Source organism: Ctenocephalides felis, unplaced genomic scaffold, assembly GCF_003426905.1.
Source record: "Ctenocephalides felis isolate EL2017-DRISC unplaced genomic scaffold, ASM342690v1 CF-g0.4_SCAFFOLD_03571, whole genome shotgun sequence".
Taxonomy (NCBI): domain Eukaryota; kingdom Metazoa; phylum Arthropoda; class Insecta; order Siphonaptera; family Pulicidae; genus Ctenocephalides; species Ctenocephalides felis.
In genome coordinates this window covers 30,073,995-30,079,994 of record NW_020539725.1, presented here as the reverse complement: position 1 = coordinate 30,079,994, position 6,000 = coordinate 30,073,995, and the positions used below count along the sequence as shown (strand labels likewise).

The 6,000-nt window shown below is 26.6% G+C and overlaps 1 protein-coding gene across 1 annotated transcript in view; it reads left to right on the top strand.

Annotated features, from left to right (window-relative positions):
* LOC113387006 (polypeptide N-acetylgalactosaminyltransferase 2) overlaps nucleotides 1–6,000 on the top strand; it is a 723,548-nt gene that overhangs the window by 679,877 nt on the left and 37,671 nt on the right. The gene's annotated exons all lie outside the window — the stretch shown is intronic.

Here is a 6,000-nt window from a genome sequence, read left to right as displayed (position 1 = left end):
ATAATAAATTATCTATATGTAATATATCATTAAATTAATTATGAATTGCAATATTATTAATATGTAATATTCAGTATTTATGATATGAATTTGATTGCAAATTTGCATACGGATAACTGATGTGTATAAATAATATTATGGCTAATTAATAATTCTTGTTTGATTATTAGCGGATAAAAATTACAGTTTAATTACGCAACATTTCATCAACGAATTTGGTAATATATAAATCAATTCACGAACTGCGTTTGAATTATTCAAACAACATTTTGCTTTTGTAACAAAATTCAACTGCGAAGTTATTATAATTTATGACTTCATCTGAGCGTGCTTTTTGTTAACAATTTTTTTAGTTGCGTTTTTGGTTTTTAGCTGCTTTTATAGAAGTATTATAAACACGCAAAAAATGGTTCTTTATCAAAGAACTTTTTTTATGCATTTAAAAATTAAATGAATTTACTTTTTACATTTGAAACAATTTTTTTTCAATGTATAACTCACTAAAAATTAATTTTACATTAACTAAAAATTATATTATTCTTAATAATAGATATTAGTTATACAAGTCAGTAGAAAAATTAGAATTGAAGTTTTTATAAGTATGTCTAGTGATATACTTTGTAGTTTTTCATTTCACAAACTTCAAAAGGTGTCTGTGTCTAGCTTTTATGTACCTATAGGTATCGATTGGTCTGATAATGATTTAATTTTTAGTACACTGATACTAAATCCTATGCAGTACGTGAGTTAATAAATAAAGTATCACATGGTATATGACAAAAGAACTCGTTTTATGTATATATTGTTTGGTTGGCTATTGCAAAACAAAAGTCTACAAATCAATGTGATAAAATCACACTGAAAAGCGCTAGCAAACCAATCCAGTTTAACACGTTCCATTCTATTATTAGTGGCATATTATGCTACATTCATCGTGGTTTACTATAATGTCTAAAGCAGATATTTTATATAATAATTTCATCGATTTGCGTAGTATTTAACGAAGGTATTTTCTGAAAAGCGATGATGGTATGAATTCTGATCAGTAATTGTAATGCATAATAATATCATACAAATCATACAAAATCATCAGTTTGTCTATGTGTGGTGGGAATTGCGACATTTTGTCAAAAATGTTTGGATTGTTTTTAAAGGTGATTTAAAACTGATTTAGGTTTGAGGATTTGCCTGATAATAAGTGAAGTTAGGCTAGATACACCATGTCTTCCCAAATAAAAATTTAAAATAATTAATTTGATTTCATTTGATCATGTAAATTTAATAATATGAAATAATATTGTTTCAATCGAACTTTTAAATAGTGTGATTTTTTAACTCTAAAAAATTATAAAATGGTTCTATATTTTCTTTTTACTAACTAGGGTACTTAAAATATGAAATATGTCATTTCACCAATTTTAAAATTCTATTTCTAACACGATTTCACAATATGTTTGATATACGGGGTAGGTATCCAGAGTGGTTCATCTCAAATATATATGAATCTTGTCAAAAAATTTGCTATTTTTTAAATGATGTTATATTATCTCCAATAATCTTAATTTACGATTTATTTTCACACTAATTTACCTAATTTTTATTACATAAATAAAATAGAAGCCCATAGTCCACTCTAGGTTTTCGTAAAACGTACAATAGCTTTATTATGAGTAGATATTGATCTGCTAAATAGACATATCATAATTATATCCAAAGATCTTGTAAAACTCCAATCTACTAGCTGGTAATTTTTATTTATAATTTTTTTTTTCTCGTTATCCTTAAATGAGAATGATTCATCAATCGTTGGCAGTATTTTGTATAAAATAACTGTTACGAATAAATTATATATATATATATATATATATATATAAACAAAACCATAATAAATAAAATAAATAAAATATGAAACTATGTCAACTAACTTTTTTGATATAAATCATACGGCGCTGCACTGTTTGGCTTCAACAAAACGTCATCAAAAACCCTAGAGTTGCCGTATAATATAAATACTACATTAATATTCACCGTCATACTTTTGTTCATAGCTCAATAAAAGCTCATCCAAGCTTTTCTCATACAGATCGCGAACAATAAAAGTATACTGATATGAATTCATAGTTAAATTAACGATCAATACTGCTGAATAGACGGAAGAATATCACGTTTTCTATTAAAACTATTTGTAAAGAATAAATATGAATAGATATGTGATTACAATAGATGAACTGCTGAAAGAATACGTCGATTCAGAAGTAATATAAATATGGTATATATGTTATAAATGTAGTCTTATATATAAGAAGATATTATTATTAATTGCAAGTGAAGCGAGTTATAGTAATCGCTCAAAAACCGAAAATAAAATATGTGCTTGTCTTTACGCTTCAGAGGTTTCTGAACATTTTGGAATACCTTAAAAAATGTGTGTGTAGTATGTGTTTTGTATTGATATAGTATTTTTTGTCTTAGATTTCAAGAGCATGAATCAATTGATTTGAATGATTCAAAAACATTCTATACCTATCTGATTATTTTTGGCAAAGATTTTGCAGCGGTTTCGAAGATAGAATGCTAAAATCGCAGTTGTTGAGAAAACGTTCAAAAAATCCAATTTTCAATTTTTCTCTATTTCGATAGGTTATACCATTAAAAATAACATACTAAAATTTTAAGTCGATATCTTAAATAGTTTTTGAGTCACAGCCATTTAAAGAGTATATATATAGTATATAGTATACCGATCATTTTATCTTTAAGCGCGTTTTTCTCGAAACGGCATTTTTCGAATTTGCTGCAGCGATTACTCAAAAACTAATGATCAGATCACTATAATTTTTTTTAAATGTTCTATATATAGTTCTCCGTAAAATGAACTATCGATTTTTTGATCGGATCAAAAATCAAATTTTGGCAGTCCAAAAGCGACCAAAATACTGGGTAAATTACGACTTTTTTTAAAAAAACGCCGCCATTTTGTCAATTTTTGATTTTTTTTCTTTATCGTAGTTCATTTTACAAACAATATTATCTAGTTTAACACGATTTTTTTTTGTTAATTTCATCCACGTAGAAGGCCGGAATCACTGCAGCAGTGAAGGGCCTTTTTTTGTCGCGCCGTTGGAGATCGACGATAACTTAAAAAATATTTAATTTTCTTCTTCTAAAATTTTACTATGTATTCTTAAAACATGTATTAATATATGCCAGTATTTTGAAATAATTGATAAAGTAGTTTTTTTAATATAAATTCCCAAAAATCGCCTTGTTTTTAGGCGGTTACACTAGTTGTGCCCCTTTATTTCAATTGTAAGCTTTAACGAGCTTTGCACGATAAATGTGCGTGAATAAAGTAGCTCATTGGGTTAAAATAATTCTCAATAAAAAAAACGTTTATATATATATATATATATATATGTGCGTGTGTATATATATATCTTTGACTAATTTTATATATCCCTTTACTATCAGCTTTTCGTATCTCGACAAATATGGAAGTGTCGAACAAAACACTCGGCAGTTCTTATTTCTCCAATCGACTGTACGTTTGAATTGCTTTGCTGTGGATGTAGAAGAACAATAACAGTCTACAACAAAAACGTTCAAAACTGAACAGAAAAATAAGCTTTGAGAATTGAGTCAACCGTATATCAAGTGAATGTTTTGTGTTCACATTGTTTGTGTCGCGAGTCGCCGCGGGGCAATAAGTAAAAGACTAGATTACGTCTCGGTGATTTTGTATCAAAAATCAATTCAATATTTTATGTATGAGGCGATTCTAGTAGTTTTATAGAGATTCTGTATCAGAAAAGAAAATTTAAATTGCGATCTCGCCTTTGTGATACTAAACCGCATATGAGGATCTATATCTAATGCATATAAAATATCAGCCTGGAAAATTTGAAAAATAGACAAACATTCTCATTCAAACATTGGAAACACATTTGTAAAAAGAATTATGAAATCATTTAATATGATATATTTTAGCTTTAGATTATATTTAAAATATATTAGCTGATGTCAAGCCATAATTTGAGTTGTGCTTTTTGTTTAAACTGAGTAGCAATTAGCTGGAATGGCAGTTAAATAAAACTTATTATAAAAATAATTCATATTATTGGATATTTGAATTCGACACTCATCAGCATCATATGATATGATACATTATATATGAGTACATATACAGCACATATATGAGTAGTTGGTGACTGGACTGGACCATTTCACAAGTCAGGATAATCTGACATATGCTGACGATACTGTGACTTTCTCACTAAATATTATTGCCACACTGGAAAAAACACGATAATTATATCTGTCATTAAATGGCAGCAAAAAATCTGCTCTGGCTCTAATAATTAAATAATATTTTGCAATATGAGTTTGCCCTAATTTGAACTGTCGCAATCATGTTTCATTAGTAATATCAAAATCAGTACTCGGGTTCATTAAAGTTCTGCTCAAATTTTAATCAAAATTAAATTTAAGATTATATTGTGAAACTCATTCGTCATATTTATTTTTGATGAAATTACTTACATTCTAACAATACTTTGTTTATTAAATAATATTTTGCAATATGAGTTTGCCCTAATTTGAACTGTCGCAATCATGTTTCATTAGTAATATCAAAATCAGTACTCGGGTTCATTAAAGTTCTGCTCAAATTTTAATCAAAATTAAATTTAAGATTATATTGTAAAACTCATTCGTCATATTTATTTTTGATAAAATTACTTACATTCTAACAATACTTTGTTATTCAATATTAATCCACTATTGTAGTTTAGCAGTAACATTTGCTGTATTGAACTTTGCAACTAAAATATTTTTAATGAAATCATATAACACTCGATTATTTGTATTTTTTTGCCGTATTATAAAATTTTCTATTTTTTCAGGTGTCGAAAGAAAACTTGGATGGATGATCTACCAACTACTAGTGTGATTATAACTTTCCACAATGAGGCTCGATCTACGCTTCTGCGAACAGTTGTCAGGTAATGAACACAATTATTTAAAAATAATTAATATATATATATATATATATATATATATATATATATATTGGAGAACACACACTAGAAATCCTTTGATGCTATTTAATTACTACATTCCATTTACTAAAGGATTGATAATTGTACAGATAGCTTAATTAATTTCGAGCTGCCAAGGTATACAAAATATGCTTAATGTTGCAACATCATGAAGTTTAATATCATGAAAGTATTGATTCTATAATTTAATAATGATATACTAGGAAAAAAATATTGAATTCTCTGTTCTATGGTTCGTTACTAAATAAAAAGATGCAGTAGCTGTATGTGAATACTGAAATTCGTGGAATTTTTGCTTATTAATACAATATCATTGAGAATTTTGTCTGAGGTTTACATTTTCTACTAGAATTATTAATTTATATAATGTGGTATTTTCTAGGCTTTTGCCTTCACTTAAAATTATAAAAATTTTTTTCATCATATATAACATTAACATAAATAAGCATCAACAATATGGTCTGATTGCTGTTCAGCAATATAAGAAAAATATTACCCATAAGTAGACATTGAGGAATAAATATTAACCTTCATAATTTATGTTTATATATATATATATATATATAATATATATATATATATATATTACTAAATTGTTATTTGATTTACCTTATTATTTTTGATTTTATATTTAACCTTTCTAAACTTCCCACACAACGTGTTAATCATCTCAAATGTTGAATTTTAATGCAGTGTAAATATACTTATTATTAAGCAACATTATATCTTGTTTGTTTTATATATAACGATAATAATGATAAAACATTATTTTCTACCATTTATCACAATAATATTATAGGGGAGTCTGGGTACGGTTGTGTTACTTTATCAGTCGTAATTTTGTTCATTTGCCATTTAAGAGTTATTTAAAGTTATTTGATTAATTACTATAGGTAATTTGAACATTTGCCTATGTGGAAATACTGAAATACTGTTCTTTAAT